The sequence below is a fragment of the Sinocyclocheilus rhinocerous genome, unplaced genomic scaffold, assembly GCF_001515625.1.
Source record: "Sinocyclocheilus rhinocerous isolate Xijiao unplaced genomic scaffold, SAMN03320098_v1.1 scaffold1307, whole genome shotgun sequence".
In the NCBI taxonomy this organism is placed as follows: domain Eukaryota; kingdom Metazoa; phylum Chordata; class Actinopteri; order Cypriniformes; family Cyprinidae; genus Sinocyclocheilus; species Sinocyclocheilus rhinocerous.
The window spans coordinates 195,346-213,421 of NW_015631048.1; the positions used below are offsets into that span (position 1 = coordinate 195,346).

The 18,076-nt window shown below is 38.3% G+C and overlaps 2 long non-coding RNA genes across 2 annotated transcripts in view; both read left to right on the forward strand.

Annotated features, from left to right (window-relative positions):
- The window catches only part of LOC107741131 (uncharacterized), a 50,349-nt gene that overhangs the window by 31,264 nt on the left and 1,009 nt on the right, over positions 1–18,076 (forward strand). The window contains exon 2 of the long non-coding RNA XR_001640165.1: positions 3,658–3,702. This is a non-coding gene — a long non-coding RNA (uncharacterized LOC107741131). The remainder of the gene's footprint in view (positions 1–3,657; positions 3,703–18,076) is intronic.
- On the forward strand, positions 12,719–14,115 carry LOC107741132 (uncharacterized). Its single transcript, XR_001640166.1, has 2 exons — positions 12,719–12,838; positions 13,671–14,115. It is a non-coding gene; the product is annotated as an uncharacterized LOC107741132 (long non-coding RNA).

The following is an 18,076-nucleotide window of genomic DNA, read 5'->3' on the forward strand; positions in this document are numbered from 1 at the left end:
TAATACACGAGTTTCACAATTTGAGTTGAATTACTGAAATAAATGAACTTTTCCACGACATTCTAATTTATTGAGATGCACCTGTATTGTACATCACTAGATTTTACACACACACACACACACACACACACACATATATATATATATATATATATATCAGTGTGTATGTGTGTATTAATTATACACTTATAAATTATATGTGACCCTGAACTGCAACAAGTCATTTTATGTACAAAAAAGTAATTACATTCTGCCTTTAAAGGGGTCATATGATGCTGCTAAAAAGAACATTATTTTGTGTATTTGGTGTAATGAAATGTGAGAGCTTGTAACACTCTAAAGAGAAAGGAAAAAATGAAATCGCATCATATGACCCCTTTAACTTATTCTATAAATTGAGATTCAATTTGCAGATAAGGACAAGATTTAGATATCATCGTTCCCCCAGTTCATTCTTCCTGTGTGCTCAGGGCCACACCAATATATACTCACATGCATCAACTTGAACAGATCATCTCTTGTGGTTTGATGCAGATCTGCTGACTGTTTGTCTGCTGTCAGAGTATGTTGGGAAATTCATCCATCCAGGAACAATGGTGGATGAGTTCAGGATGATCAAATCCAAACATCTAGTGTTATGAGCGGGACTGTAGGTGACTCAGGGTCGTGTGTATTTTTGTGTGGGAATGTTCGTCTTGCTGCTCTGGACGGAGAGATCATCAGGATGTCATGACATATTTTGTGTTCAGGTCAGCGAGATGCTTCTCTTAAGTACGCTTGTGTGTTCTAGAAAAGATTCAAAAGAGCCGTGACATGGCCTGTAACCAAATTAGTTCCAGCAGGTCCGGTTTCTAATCTAGAGTTCTTGACGTTTATGGTGAAGTTTAAAGTGGCCCCATAAAGTATTCAGACATTTAAGCCACACAAAATGTCTGAATGTCATTCCATTACATACGCAATCTCAAGCCAAGTTGCATTTACAAACAATTGATGGAAAAACCATCAGAGACCAAATTTCAGAGACATTTTGCTCCATCAGTTACAGTATTCAGGGTTTTTCCCACTATTGTTTTAGAATTTAAAAAATGTCTTTCTTTAAAATAAACATTAGTTGGTTTATTCAAATGTTTAAGTGTTCAAATACTTGTGGAAAATCCACCAACATTGTACAAAATTCAGAACTGAAGAATTGGCTCCATTTAAATTCATGAGTGTGAATTTGAATTGAATTAGCCACACCCAACAGGAAGTTGAATTGTAATGAAAGTGGCATTTCAAACATCTATCTGTCTGTCTGTCTGTCATTCTATTGATTGATTGTTCTATTTTTCTTTCTGCTTGTAAGGACTTTTAAACTTCAAACTTTTAAAACAAGACTTTGTCAAGCTAACATTTTTTTTGGTTGTCTTGACAAACTTTGCCTTTCTAGTTAAAAATTGGTAACACTAGTAATGGGACCAATTCTCACTATTAACTAGTTGCTTATTAGCATGCCTATTAATAACATATTGCCTGTTTATTAGTACTTATAAAGCACATATTCTGGATGACTATATTCTACATCCCTAATCCTACCCAATACCTAAACTTAACAACTACCTTACTAACTATTAATAAGCAGCAAATTAGTAGTTTATTGAGGCAAAAGTCGTAGTTAATGGTTTGTTAATGGTGAGAATTGGACCTTAAAATAAAGTGTGACCAAAAAATTAGTTATATCATTTCTATTTTGAACTTTTAAATTCAAATTTGAATTCGAATTGCAATTCTCCATCCTGCCTCAATTGAAATGCAGGAATTTGAGGAATTCTAATTTAATTCAAATCCAGTTATCTAGACCTTATTCTGTAGTAAAATTATAGTTACATTTCCCCTGTTAACTGTTGTTACTTCCTCTTGTTGTTTGGCTCTCACCTCATTTTAACTCTGAGGCTGTAGAGATTCTATACAGAGGTCATTTGTGATCTCATGTGCGCAGCTTTAACAAGATGCAGGAAACGCCCACATATGCTCCCCGTTGTCTGCTATCACACTTTATAAAGCCCTATAGTGGGAAACTTCATCAGCCCACTACAATCTACAAACTACAATCATGACTCACGGATTGATGATGAATCGCTGTCTGTGTGTTTGAAATAAAGCTTCACTGAGTCACTCCATTCACACGCACAGGCAACGGGAGACACGTAGTCCGACAGGGCGTTTTTTCTCAACTACCGTCTGCAAGCGAATGCGCTCTTCGCTGCATTCCAGTGCAGCTTTGCTCGAGAATTACTCCAAAAGCATCGTTAAAAGATGTTTCCTCTTCTCTTATCTTCTGAGTGACTCAGCGTCATTGTTTGAATTCAGCTTATTTCTATGTCCTGTTGTCCTTACGATGGGCATCGTGCCAGGTAAAGTTTGCCATGACTCCCAACGCCACCCCTTTTCAGCCCCCCTGGAAGATGGCATTTTATTTGTGGAATGCTCGGCGAAAGGGTTGTATTTTAGACAAAAGATGTCTACTCGACATCAGCTGAATGCTTCTGGGCTCAAGCAGAATCATGTGACCCACTGGTGAAGGTTTTGTGAGGGTGCCAGAACAGAAAAGGAGAAACTTGGAAAGCGGTGCTAGTGAGAGTTCTTTCTCTTTTTTTCCCCTCTCTTGTCTTTTCCTTGCTGAGAAAATGGCGGACTACACAGATTTTCTTATTTAGCAAAAGTATTTTGGTGGCACTTGTATATGTCAGTCCCCTATGTTCATTTTGAATCTCACAGGTTGTTTTAGTTGGCGTAAAATTGGTGCTCAAACTGTTTCCGAAACTCTAAAACGAGTCATGATTCGGTGAATGAATGGGTGCAAAAACCGCCGCCCACTTTGCAATGGCTCAGTTGTACCGTGAGTTGAACATTTACGTCTGATGAACATCAGCAAGCAGGTGAGACAGTGAGAGGACAGCAGCTGTTTGTGAAATGCTCACTTTTCCCGCCTCGACAGATTGTGTGTTTCTTTTAAAACCACCGTATTCTTGTCTAAGCTCACCCTGTTCTCACAGACAGTCACGCATGGCATTCTCTGGCAGGGATGTGTTCGAACAAGCTGTTTCCGCCAAACTTTTCAGTATTTCCCAGCTAGAGTGTTTGTGTAGCCTTATAATAATTACAATTTGATTCAAGTGAAGCATTTTTTCCCCCCATTTATTTAAGTTCCTTTGTGTTGGACTTTTGTCAGATTGTTCAATCGGTGTATCTATCCTTATTTACTTTCATAACACATAGTCCTGGTCTTATTCTACTTGATTTACACAACTACACATTATTCTAAAGAAAAATGTTTGTCTTTGTAATCATTTATCAAAATGTAATAACTTGGAAACGACTTTCCTTTTCAGATAACATCATCAAGCCCTCTTATTTTTTCAGCTCTTCCCCAACAACCACCTGTCATGTAGAAACACTTTTCTGGATAAAATAAAGTCCCTGCCTATCTTTTTTTCCTCATTAAATATCCTGACTCAAAAGTATGTTATATTATGGAAGCAAAATTAACTGTGAATGGCATTTAATTTAATTTGTTTTCTACACAAAACTGAATTGCATTACTCTATGTATTTGCTATAGACTTTTAACTGTGAACGTATTTCCTGATGTTGTGACTTCTTTCTCTTCACAGCACAGAAATCAGGAGCAGATATGGATACATCTCCACTGAAACTCGACCAGGTCAGTGGAAGATGTTTTTGACTTTCTCCTCCTTTCTATATTTACAGTGACTCCATGACAGTGTTTTGTTCATGTAGGGAGGAATGTTTTTTGTGGTTTATCTGATCTGATAGCAACACCACAAAGACTCGGAGACATGAGTATGACCTGGGATTGGGTTTCATATGAAGCTCTGACCACTTGTCACAAACCCGTAGATCCGATCTTGTGGCGTAATCTGCAACCCAAGCTCGATTCTGTGGGTCTCTGTCACTGTGGTGAACTCAACGCACTCTTTGAACTCGCTACAGCAGTGGTTCTCAAACTTTTTTTTAGGTGGTGGGCCACAGCATAAAAAATGCACAAGCCACCAGCTACCTTAAAACAATTACCAGGTTTAGTAGTGCACAAATTACCTTAGTTTATAAGGGTATTCCTTAATTCCATAATTTTGTCAGACTGCTGTTTTGTTTTTATTTCATTGAAATAAATTAGACTTTGTTTGCTAAAAATTTCTGTACATTTGCGTACTTTACTAAATGAGACAACAGATACATCATTATCCAGGTTGATTAAGCAGTCAATAAATTCTTTGTTGGTGCTTTTTATCTATTAAAATCATGTTTTATCTATTTTATTTGTTTAATGAGCCAATCAAATGATGGATCATTTGGAATCCTTCAAGGTTTGAGAACTGCTGCTGTAAATGGATGATCTGTAGAGAATTTGCAAATGCATCAAATCACTGATGCAAAAAAACAAAAAAGTTTCTTCTCTGAAGGAGCAGAAGTTGTTTTTGCTCCAGGAGGTCCAGAGGAATGGCAGTGTGTACGTGTGCATCCAGGCTGAGGTAGTAGGTTGTATGGTTTCGAATGACACCATGGGAGTTAACTGTACAACCTTCTAGCTTTCCTTGGAGTACACTCATTTCATCAAGCAAGACTTCAAAATGGCATCCACTGGCTCCCTTATTACAGAATATGTTCGCTTTACGGAAAACAAATAACGTTTGCTAACGGTTGCCTGTTACATAGTACTTAAAATTTCACTTACCACATAAACAGAGTAAGAGATGACTGAATGCTTCACAGTATATACTGTATAATGAAAACTTTTTTAAAATAGGAAGTGAAACTGTAAAATTTGTAAAATTATTTCAGATAGTAGCATGATACATTTTTATGAACATCATGTTGCATGTTAATTCAGCAAGTGGCATTCTGTAATACATTCAGTTATTTTTTATTTGATTTATTTATGTATTTTTATTTATTTATTTATTTTAAAGTGAGATGTGTATAACATCATATTTGTTTTATAAATATATGATTTATATAAAATGTATTTATTTATTTATTTTATTTTTTTAAGCTTTCTTCTTTTTTTTTAGACCTTTTGGCAGTCTGATCAAATAATAAGCCTAAATATTGCAGCAAAACTTACCTCTGGTTCATCCATCATACTGGGAATGAAAGGTCAAGTCAAGCACACTGCTTTATGGCATACAGAAGTGCACTCTGTAATATGTTGTATACTGCTCATTTGTGTAAATTCTAGAAGGTCATCTGGCTATTTTATATTGAATAAAGAATATTTACATATTGTACACCATATTTATATATATATACAGTATACTGCAGAAATACTAGGAGCGGTATGTTAGTATGTTGTTACAAATATAGTCATAGTTAAGATTTCAGGCTGAGTGGTTCCAGACCTGCTGTAATCCTAGTTTAACAGTCTTTATACACTGATGTTTAAAAGTTTGGGGTCAGTAAGATCTTTTAATGTTTCTAAAATAAGTTTCTTATATTCATTAAGACTGCATTTATTTGATCAAAAGTACAGTAATACTGCAAAATATTACATTTAAAACAAGTGTTCTCGATTTTAATATGAAATGAATGAATTTTAGAGAATGAAATTTATTTCTGTAATTGCAAAGCTGAATTTTCAGCATCATTACTCCAGTCTTCAGTGTCACATGATCCTTCAGAAATCATTCTAAAATGCTGATTTTCTGCTCAAGAAACATTTCCTATTATTATTAATGTAGAAACAGTTGACCTGCTTAATATTTTTATGGAAACCATGATACATTTTTTTCAGGATGTATAATCTTTGATGAATAAAAAATTCTAAATCACAGCATTATTAAAATGATAAATTATCAATTTCTTTAAAAAACTTACCGATCCCAAATTTTGAATGTGTCTATGCAGCATCTTAGACCAGATGACATTACTGTAAAGTGCATTCGTATTTCATTTGTTAAGCATCTTATTAAGACACTGATTGTCGAAATAGTGTGTCTCAGGTAATTCAGTATTCTTGGAATTTGATTAATCCAGCAGATCAGCATTTGAAAACTCTTTGAATTCCTTGTTTGGGAATGTTACCAAGCTAAAAGTTGTGCTTTTAAATCAATTGAGTATCTGGCAGCAGGCATGTCTTTGGCATTCAAACTCAAGGTTTTCTTCTGCAGTATGCTTCCAAAATGTAGGTTTATAAGCTTTTGTTCTCATTTTTCAGTGGTGTGTTGAAGCTATGCACTTAACAGCCTCATATGTCTGCCCGGCGTCTTGTGTTGGTGGGTCTCCAGCGTGAACGCCTGCAGTCTGTGAGGCCCAGTGTTCATGAAGTATTTTAGTCTGGCCTGAAAGCGTCTGTAAGCACACATAGGCCCCACAGCAACACAGCCAACATGGTGAAAGGGACTTAACTGCTATCAATTAAGCACAGACAAATGAGCAGTGAAATAAACGAGGATTCAATGGGCAAGCGTAAGAGTCTCCGTCATTGATTCCCCTCTCACACGATGACAGGGTTGGAACGGGCTTAGCGCGGCCCCTCTAAAGCTTGAAAAGACACGGCTCCTCTACCCAAGGCTTAAGTCTACTTCAGTCTCTTTTAGTCGGGTGTCAGCTGTGTTTCTCTGTCAGCCAAACCTTCATGCAGCTTACATCTGAATTCTGTTTAGGTTCTTAGGATTTAATTTATAGAAAACAGCAGTCAAAACTCTTAAAGGGATAGTTCACACAGAAATAAAAACTCATTTGCTCACCCTCATGTCATACACTTTTAATATAGCAAAAGTGAATGAGGACAGAGACTGTCAAACTTCCAAAATGGTCCAAAAAATATTAGTCTTCTTACTCTATATGATGCTATATTCGGAGTCTTTAGTGCTTTATGTAATAAACAGACTGAAATGTAAGTTGTTATTTACTTATAATGTTCAGTGTTGTGACTGGATCATTGAGTTATTGAATTTAAGAACTGATTTGTGAATGAATCATTCAAAACAGTTTTGCGAACTAGATCAGCTGATTCATTGAAAATATCTGACTCAGTTGAACAATTCACAGCTTAAACATCACAAGAAGATGTAGGACACATTGAGATTTCACTTTCAGTCTGTTCTTCACACAAAGCTATCTTATGACTATCAACCACTTGACAGCCCCGGTCCTCATTCATTTTCATTATTTTCAAAAGAGTAGCCTGGGATGTTCTTTAAAAATGTATATTTAGTGTTCCACAGACAAAAGAAAGTCAATCAGGGTGGATCTACATGAGAGTGAGTAGATAATTTTCATTTTTGGGTGAACTAGCCACAGTATGTTGAATCGAAGGGAAAGGCCGTCGTTTTGTATTCCATCGTTTCCTGTTTAAACTGACAGAGGGAGTCGAGCTGCTTTTATTTTAGGAGGGATTTTTCCGCCTTCACCTCTGCTCTCGGATGACTCTTCCAGATGTAGCAGAGTAAACCCAGCTTGAAATCATGCTGGTTCAGCAAAACCAAGTTCAGCTGGCAGCCGAGTCGAGCTGCAACTCATTGGTTACAGCTGTGCTTAGATTTATGTGATGGCTGAACAAATAAATTAGTGAATTTGATCGGGAGAAAGCTGAAGCTTTTGTTTCAGTGAGCAGTGGGTCCACAGAAAGGCGAAGAACGGCAGTGTCCTGAAGGGTTTTCTTAGTCAAGTCAACCGATAAAGTATTGTTTTGACATTTTTATTTGAAGTTTCGACAAATATCCATAAACAAAGTATGTTTACATGAACAGTCCTATGCTGATTATGCTCAATAAAAAAAGTTAAAATGTTCTTTTATCAGAACAAAACAAAACAAACCAACGCACCTAAGTTTCTGTTACTCCCATTTTGATCTGTATGTACATGCATTTATCACCATTCTGTCAGTTTATTCAAAGTGCACGTCTGTTTATATTATGGTGTCAAGATTGAGGAGAAACTGATAATTTATTGCAGACGTTCTTGTATAAACACGGTTTTCTTGCTTTGTTGGGTTTCTATAATAATTTTTTCATCACTGTCAGCGTTTTGCTGTGCAAACACACTAATCGTAAAACTTTATGCTCAAATCACTTCTGAAGTGAACAAATGTGTACAAAATTAACTGCTTTGTGTGCAAACAGGTATTGCAATATGTAATTCACAGATTGCCTTAAAACAACATGAAGTGACATTTGCGATCCATTTAACTTCTGTAATATTCAGTGGGGAAAAAACGTAGGGCAGAACTTGATTTTCTTAATCAAAATTTGTTTGTATCACGATTTGTTAGACTGTGATGTTATTAGCTAGTATTAATTTCTCAGTCTTACCTTGGTTAAGTCTGCAGGAAAGAAAAGTCCAAATTTAATGCGTTTTGATAAAACATTTTTATCAAACATACTGCACAATAATGAAGATACATTGGTTCATGTTGTCTTTACATTCACTGTTGTGTGTTTATCTAAGACAGTATATCTTTTGTCATCCAGTTCTGTCTGATTCTTCCAGACGTGTGACCAAACCCTACTCATTGATTCTTATTACAAGGTCTGCGATTGGCCGTCTAGCCTTTTGCCCCTGTACACGAGAGTGGAGCACTGATGAACATGACCTACTGGTCCCAGACCGCTGTCGACCTTAACAGGGCCACAGCTGCATCAGGAGCCACCAGACGTTAGCGTGGTGATGAGGTGCTGAGATTTATGACAGATGAATAAGAGTAATCTAAGCATAGCAGACAGAGGTGCTATTGATCTGTCTGGAGTCAGGGCCAAGCTGCTGCTGATGACACTTTTTCCAGTCGATACGCATTTGACCTCTGACCCTGCATGAGAGATCAATGAGTTCGATTTGGATGGGCGGGGCCTGTGCACTGGGCCGGCAGCCAGTCAGACAAGATGTTATAGTGGTTAAAGACTTGCGTTCAGCAGACCTAAACGCTGCGTGACTGTGCACTCAAATGGTCTCTGTAAGGGTCTTCTGGGTTCTCATGATTGTAAGATGTTGATGGAACTAACACCTATTAAATGATTCTGAATTTGATAGTGTTTAGATGATTGATAAGGTAGCATCACTATTAGATTTGTACAGACTGCTAATGTTAAAGGGATAGTTCTCCCTAAAAATAAAACTTCTGTCATTAATTACTCACCCTCATGTCGTTCCAAACCCGTAAGACCTTTTTCATCTTCGGTACACAAATGAAGATATTTTTGAGGAAATCTGAGAGCTTTCTAACCCTGCATAGACAGCAACGCAACTGAAAAATTCAAGGCCCAGAAAGGTAGGAAGGACATTGTTAAAATAGTGGTTCAAGCTATGATAATACATTTTGTGTGCAAAGAAAACAAAAATAATGACTTCATTCAACAATTTCTTCTCTTCCGTGTCTTCAAAAATCAAAAATCAGTCATCAATAATATCTTAATTTGTGTTCCGAAGATGAACGAAGGTCTTAATACTTTTAAGTGTTTTTTACTATACTTTTAAGTATTACACTTCAATTTGTAACTCATCCCACATATGTTTAGGAATGACATCTCAAATTGCATGGCATTTGTGCAGTGTGCCTTTTCTAAGCAATCATATATACTATTTTCAACTTGCGGACAATAAAATACTTGAAAAATCATAGACGTGTGGCAAAAAAGAGACCTTTCTGCCTTCCTGTTGCTCAAACTGTAGATCATGGCACTAGCAAGGTCATAGGTTTCATTCCCAGGAAAAGCAAGGATTTATAATATGTGTACCTAAGTTGCTTTGGATAAATGTAAATATAGACTTCAGGTTGGCTTTTTTGACTTCAGCTCATGTTTTCTTCAAAAATTTTTAAATTGTAGTTAAAAAATGTTTGGATGTGATTAAAGAGATCCACGTCTTTGGGGTCTCATTTTTGTATGTGATTGTTAATGAGTCATTGTTTTTTGAAATGACTAGAATTGTGTTCCAGGATATGAGAAATAAGAGATTTCTGAGTGGGTCTGAAAGCTTGTAAAGTCACAGTTTAATTGGAGATGGATGTCGAACTCAATATGTTCCTCTTTGTGTAGTGGTTTATGGTGTTTTCCCTTCTGTCTAGCATTCATTGTGTGTTGTTGTGCGTATGTGTGTGTGCTGTCTGGTACTGTGTGGTGACAGGCCTCTGTGTGTGTGTGTGTGTGTGTGTGTGTGTGTGTGTGTGTGTGTGTGTGTGTTGATTGATCACCATCATTCCCTTTCGGTCCCTGCTGATCCCACCAACCTTCCACACACACACACACACACACACACACACACAAATACACACTTCTCCATCCTACAGCGTGATAGACTTGAACCTGTATGCTGCTCACTCGTATAGACAAACCTGTGTTCAGACGCTGCCCAAGACGGCTTGAGTTTAAACACTGAATCTATGTGGATTTGTGAGCTCTCCCGCTTTATGTGTGTGTATGTGTGTGTGTGTGTTTGGAGCTCTGCATTGCAGTAGAACAGACGTGGCGAGTTTGTGCATTAAGCTCGTAATCAATGATGTGTGCGGTGGGCAGTCAGCGCCCAGCACCCCTCTATGATGGGGTCACGACTCTCACACACCCCTCAGTGCAAGCAAAGGGGTTAGAGGTCATTCAGGGCCACTGCCAGACAGATAAAGGTGTGTAAAGGTGGTGCTTGGAGAGCCACACAGAGTGTGCACGTTGTCTTTGTAAATGTTTTCACAAATACACACACACCCATCCTACAGCGTGATAGACTTGAACCTGTATGCTGCTCACTCGTATAGACAAACCTGTGTTCAGACGCTGCCCAAGACGGCTTGAGTTTAAACACTGAATCTATGTGGATTTGTGAGCTCTCCCGCTTTATGTGTGTGTATGTGTGTGTGTGTGTTTGGAGCTCTGCATTGCAGTAGAACAGACGTGGCGAGTTTGTGCATTAAGCTCATAATCAATGATGTGTGCGGTGGGCAGTCGGCACCCAGCACTCCTCTATGATGGGGTCACGACTCTCACACACCCCTCAGTGCAAGCAAAGGGGTTAGAGGTCATTCAGGGCCACTGCCAGACAGATAAAGGTGTGTAAAGGTGGTGCTAGTGCAAGCAAAGGGGTCAGAGATCATTCAGGGCCACTGCCAGACAGATAAAGATGCGTCTGGTGCTCGGAGAACCACACAGGGTGTGCGTGTTGTCTTTGTATTTTTTTTTGTTTATTATTTATCAGTTTTAGCAGTGCGTATATTATCACTAATGCATATTTTATATACTGTATATGTGCATGTGTACATTGGACGTGATTCATGAAATACAATGCATATATCATTCAGTCCAATTTACGTGAGAATGAACTAATAAACCAAATGTTTTTTATGAACCGTTTATGTAGAAATTTGTTATGCTAATGTCTCATGAGGCCTATTATTTTTGATTCACATTGCAGACTTTCAATCAGCTGCATGATCATGATTGTTTGCATTGTTTTTCACTCAGTTGTTTAACATCTTATTGTTTATATTGCTGTTTTTGTTGATCACCTTATTTTGTTCACATTACAATAGTTTTGTCTCCATTTTGTTTAAATGGCTGTTATTTTCGTTATTTAGTTTTTTCTCCATGTTTTGTTTCAGTTGCTTTTTATTTACTTTGTTGTTTCTTTCCTCGTTTAGTTACATTTTAATTTGTTTCTTTGGTTTGTCTCTTTGTTTAAATTGCCACTGTTTCATTATTTTGTTTCATGTTTTTTATTGTTTGTTGCTTCATTGTTTAAATTTTCATTTGTTTATAGTTTATGTTGTATAATGATACAACAAACTATAAAGAAATGAAAATTCTCTCTCTGGTTTTCCTTCTCACTGTTTTCTTTATTTTGCTGTTTCTCCTCCTCGTTTTGTTTAAATTGCTTTTTATTATTAAATTTTTTATGTTTCATCTCCTTGTTTTGTTTAAATGGCCTTTTTTCCCATTTCTTTGATGTTTCGTCAGCTTGTTCTTCTTAAATTGTCATTGTTTCATTATTATGTTTTCCTCTCCTTATTTTATTTCTTTATTTTTAAAGATGATCCCTAGATATTGTGTAATTTTACAAAAATGACTACGAATTGCTTTACTGTGGTGGTCAAACACTTTTCCACAGCTTTGGCGGAGAGGTGGTGGATGACCTTCCTCAATCAGTTGTGGAAATGTTGTCACAATATTGTGACAGACAGATTGTCGTGTGGCTGCACAGAGCGCCGCGGAGAGCGAGACGCCATTTCTGGCTGCTGGCTGGCTGCGTTGTTTCGAGCCTTCGGAGAAAGTGAGGGATTGATCAGTGCAGAGGGGAAGTGGAGCTGAGATGAAGAGAGGGAGGGAGGGAGAGAGATGGAGGGGAGGGCGGAAGGGGGGGGAGTGCTCTCGCTGCAGAATCTGCCGCTCGCTGGCACTCAGTCACACCGAGAGAGCGAGAGTGGGTCTCACAGACGGCCCAGGTACAGGTACAGAGATGCCCGGGACAGGTGTCCGGACCGGAGGTGGATGAGCGGGTGAGTGTGTGTCGCCAGCGTAAAGTTGCGTGTCAGACAGACGAGTGTGAGGAGGGTGACAGTGACGAGAGGATGTGCTGTGGTCCTGATGAAGATGATGGTGTTCTAACGAGTGTCTTCTGCTGGTGACATCTCACTGTCTGAGGATGCTTTTCCTTCCTCACTCTTTTTCTCTCACTCTCTCTCTTTTTCTTTTCCCTTGAAGATAACAAAGTCGGCACAGGTTTGAAGGTAGACAGTGTGCGTGTGTGTGTGTGTGTGTGAGGCACGTGGCAGCCGCTCTCATTTCCGGGAGTGTCCACACCGTCTGGTCCCTGAGGATGAACGATGCTTCTTGTTTGTGGAGGGAGGAGGAGTCTTCAAGGTGTGTATGTGTGCATCAGATGTGCGTTTGCAGTGTAAATGACATGCATGTTTTGGCTGCCGTGTGCATTATTGGATTTGCTTGCAGTTAGTGTTGTGAGGTTGCATGATCTCGTCTGCGCTCACAAAGTCACAAAAAAGACAACTTATTGCAAAAGCAGTGAGGGGGAATCGCAGGCGCTGCGTGTCTGGGTGGGTGTGGGGTGGTCTTGCACCGGTTTACCGGCTCTTGAACGTGGCTGATCAATTGCCGTTACATGTTTTTCGGTGTAATGGAGTCAGTGGCGGGAGACGAGACGCAGACAGACACACACACACACACACACACACACACGTACACATACAGACGTTCATGTCTGAAGCTGCAGTCAGAGGCCAGCGGTTCTGCTCACCAGAGATCCTGAGGATGAAAAACACAGGACAAAGAGAAAGACAGATAGAGAGACTGACCATCTGACTGGAGGCTTTTCTCGACCAACAAAGGCTATGTCTGCTCCCTCGACAGACAACTTCAAATCCAACCACTCGTCTTGGTTTCCTCTTACCTGATTTTTTTTGGATTCGTCTGCTTTTGTGTGCATGCCATTTGGTGCATGATATACCTGTGCGCTGCGTGTCTGTGGCTCTAAACTCTGCAATGAAAAAGGCACATTTTATTTCCATAGGCCGAACATTATTAGCAATAATCTTCGTTATGCTGGACGAAAGAGGACGTGAGTGTGCAACACTTGTGTGGGTGTGTGTGTGTATGTCACTAACCTGTGTGGACACCGCTGCACTCCTCCTGGTCCCTGAGACCCTAACTTGTGAGCTTTGTGTGCTGAAAATCACAGGTTAAGCTCTTGGGACCTGGGCAGAGGGCAAAAGCACTCAATCCCCTGGCCGTGTCCCAACTGAGACGGACATGGGACGGATGTCTGTGAGAGATAAGAGAGAAACGGTGGACGAGAGAGAGGATGCGGCGCTGGCGTGTCTGAGAGATTGAATGTTCAATATGTTCACAAGCCTATGATGATGATGATGATGATGATGATGGTTTCTTCTGGATTTTAAATAAAAATCGATCCTGTATGTTTGCTGAGGTGTTTTTTCTTTGGGGTGAGGAGTGCAGGAGAGGGTCGTCATGCTAATCGTTCTGTCTGGCTGTCTGGTCGCCACTGCAGCTCATCTATAAATGACCTTTATCGCATCGGCAGCAGAAGGAAGGGCCGGGATTATCAGTTATTCCCACACCAGTTTCTTTTGGTATGCGATTAACAATCGATTAATTCTTGAATTGAATTGAATTCGGGAATCTTTTTTTGATTTTTTGCAAAGATTTTCTCTTAAATGAAGGTAAAACATGCAGCCGTTTTTTCTAGTGCCGCCCTTCATAGAAGATCCCAGCACCTGCACTACTATGAAACAAGTCTGCTTGGCTTTATCCTCATGTATCCACCAGATGTAATGTAATTTTTTGTTTAATCCAGTAACGTAAAATCTGTTTGATGCATAGCCAAACATGTCTGTGCAAAAAAAATGAGCGACATATTGAACCAACATATGCTGACACTTTCATTTACACAAAAACGATTTCTATGAATAGACTTCATTACCTCTTGAAGACCAGACTTTGCTGTTAGAAGAACATGCGGCTTGCAGATTATTGCGTTTAAAGGCGTCCATGTTTATACGCGTCGTCATGTTGTTTTTGAGCAGAAATGACACTGAACTCCAGACGGATGGTAGTTTTAGGGGGTCCGTTTGGCACGGAGCTGTGGTCTCCTTCCTGTTTTAAGGATGTGAACTCATTAAGTCTAATGCCTGGCTTTGTTCTTTATCTCCCTGGAGTGTTTTTAGTAACTTTTGAAAACCTAATTTTGCTAAATTACCCACATTAGAAATATAGTTTCAAAACAATTGATTTCCCCCTATTGCTCTCTCTCTCTCTGTGTCTGTCTCTCTCTCTCTCTCTCTTTCTCTCTCTCTCTCTAATTATGTTTTTCCCCTGCTTGGTTTCACTCTGAACAATGGCGGATGCCATCTAATCAGGCTGGGTCTGTGCCACAAAACTCCCAGCAACAGCTGAAGCTCTGCCCTGCTCTGTGCATACCAAGCAATCAGCCACGACCAGCGAGCGCCAGCCTGGTGCCCAACGCGGGGTCAGACAGTTTTATTAAGGATCCGTCTGACACTCAGCACAGGCTGGCAGTGCCAACGCACAGATAAAATCTTGTGTGCTGCTCACACTATTCATCTGAGCTAGCACATAAATACTCCCTCATCCCACATGCTCACACACACACACACACACACACACACACACACACACACACACACTCTCTCACCCGCGAGATGAAAAACACTCTCACCCACACACACACACTCTCACACACACACACACACACACACTCTCTCTCTCACACACACACACACACACACACACACACACACACACACACACACACACTATTTCATCAGCTAGATGAGAAAAGGAACAAATACTTGGATCCAGCCAGGAACGAAGATTTTGTTATTTAATAAACGGCCCGACTTCTGAATGGTCCAGCAAGCATCAGGGTCTGATGTCTCAGCCTCATTGGCATGGTTTCATATTTACATTTTTGGCTGATAGCACATTGGACTGAGTTTCATTTGTGTGTATCAGAGCAAAAAATGTTTCGTTTTCTGGCTGATAAGTCTGACCTGACACAGGCATCCAGAAAGATGGCCAGACATGCAAACAATGAATGAATGAATTTGAAATAGTTTGATATTTTATTCATATTTAGAAATATTTATTAATAGTTTAATAAATTGTCTGGCTGTCAGATTAGCTAAAAATAAAACGGATGGACTGAGAAAAGTTTATTCATAGACTGACAAAATAACTTTATGAATAATGAAATAATAAATGAAATATATAATTCCTATAATTCTCATAAATTGTGCATAAACCTTGCTTAATTGACTTGGATTTGCGGTTAAAAAGAAATTTAGTTTTGAAGTAAAATTATTTTGTTTTATTTTAATGGACAACAAGACAGAAATGTTGATGAAGAAATTGTTTGTCGTTTAAAATTAAATAAAAAATGCTTGCACTTATAACATGAAATGTGTATTATATCAATGTACACAGAAATCAGTAAATCAAACATTTTGAAATATAAAACATACCTAAATTGCGTTGCGTGGTTTATTTGAATACTCTCCTCCCATAAATTTTGCGTCTGAAAGGGAAACTCCTACAAATGCATACAGCACTACTTCTTCACTGCGCATCTTTAGTAAATCCTGACAGTACTATTTTAACGCCGAAAGACGGTTTGCGTTGGCGCAAGTTGTTAGTAAATCTGGCCCATATTATCTTAATTAAAACATACAGGCGTATGAGCAAAAAAAATTAAAAAATCAAGCAAGTAAAGAAATTAAAATATTAAAGGGGTCATATGATGCGATTTCAAGTTTTCCTTTCTCTTTGGAGTGTTACAAGCTGATTGTGCATAGATCGAATCGTTTAGTTCACCCAAGAATCACGAAGTCGCCCTTGTTATAGCCCGCAAGAAAGATTCCCTTGATAAATGTCAGGAGATAAAGACCGGCCACTGAGGAATTAAAAGAGCCCGCTGATGGTGTGTGAGTGTGTGTGTTCTCGCTAACCGCATGCGGTTTAAATAAACTTAACATTTGTCTGGGATAAAGCTACTGAAAGTAGATTAAGCACTGAGAGCTCAGGCAGGAGAAGCTGCTGGAGCCGGGTGAATTTACAGGATTACAGGAATCTTTCTTCCATTGGTTGTCAGGGATTGTTGTGGTACATGCTATCAGTGCAGGTCAGAGGAAACAGTGGGTCCTTCTCACTGCTCACTGCAGGTACAAATAACAGGTGCAAACACACAGAGCCTCAGAACGTCTGCGTACATCCAGATGCTGCCACTGACACAGAATGCACTTGTTCATTGTGCAAAATATATTGATGAGCATGATGACAAACATTCATTTTCCAATATACTCAAATTCTACTTTAGTGCTCAAAAGTACTGAACATGTATTGATAATCTGTGCTGTACATGAAATTTTGATTTCTAATTTCACTTTACAAATACAACATTTGAAATGTGAGATTCTATTGTAAATGCTGTTCCAGTTATCATATCTGATATTGGCCATAACAAAAATATTTTGGTAAAACAGATCAAGTCTCAAATCTGTTTCATATTACTTGTGTTACGCATATTACTTCCTGCAAGATTTGTTCATTCAGAATATTACTGCGTGTTAATCAAAGCTTGTTTTATTATTATTTGTTGTCACCCTTTTATTAAAGCAATAATCCACTGGAGGCCACGTATTAGTCACTTTATTATAGTCATGTCATATTGAGCCTATTAAGAAATCATTTTACCCACTGTTAACCCTAGTGAGAAATAAATATACTAAAATGTATTTGAAATACATTTATTTCATGCTAAGTATACTACAAATATATTTACCTATTTATGTACTTAATAAAATTACCCTGCAATTACTTTTAGTATACTATACTGGTATATTTAAACGCTGCTAAACTGGAACAACTTAATTTTGTGCTTAATGCACTTTAATTTTGCGGAAGTAGTGCTGAAGTCCAACTAAAGATAAACTGAAGTATATTTGATTGTGCTAAAGTGGAACTAGTGCAAGTATACTTCAGCTACACTTTAAATATCTTGCATTTAAAGACTGATATTATTCAAAGATCATACAATCCTCATCAATAGTGACATTAAAACACATTTTAAGAAGTTTGCGTTGTGCACAAGTTCTCCAAATAAAGTTTAATTATCATTTTTATATCAGTAAGTCTCAAGCGATACGTCAGTAAATATGTTAATAGATTTGAACTATACTTAGTATGAAATAAATGTTTTTTTAAATATATTATTTTTTCTCTGTTTCACACACTTTGTGTTTCTTTTAACTTTCACTGGCTATTGGTATAGAGATACATTTCTATTATACACTGGTTTCCCACACTCATTCACTGAACAATATTCTTTTTCTCAGTGTGAAGAACATTTTAATAATCTACCTTTTCACTTTTCAACCATTTTGTCCAATGGAAAGGTTCCAAGGATGTTAAAGGTTCTTCATGAAACCATCAATACCAATGAAGAATCTTTATTTGTGAGAGTGTAGAACCAGGTTTTTTTTTTTTTTTTTTTTTTTTTTGCATGTCTTACTATCAGCCATGATTATTCTACTCTGTTAATTAAAAGGC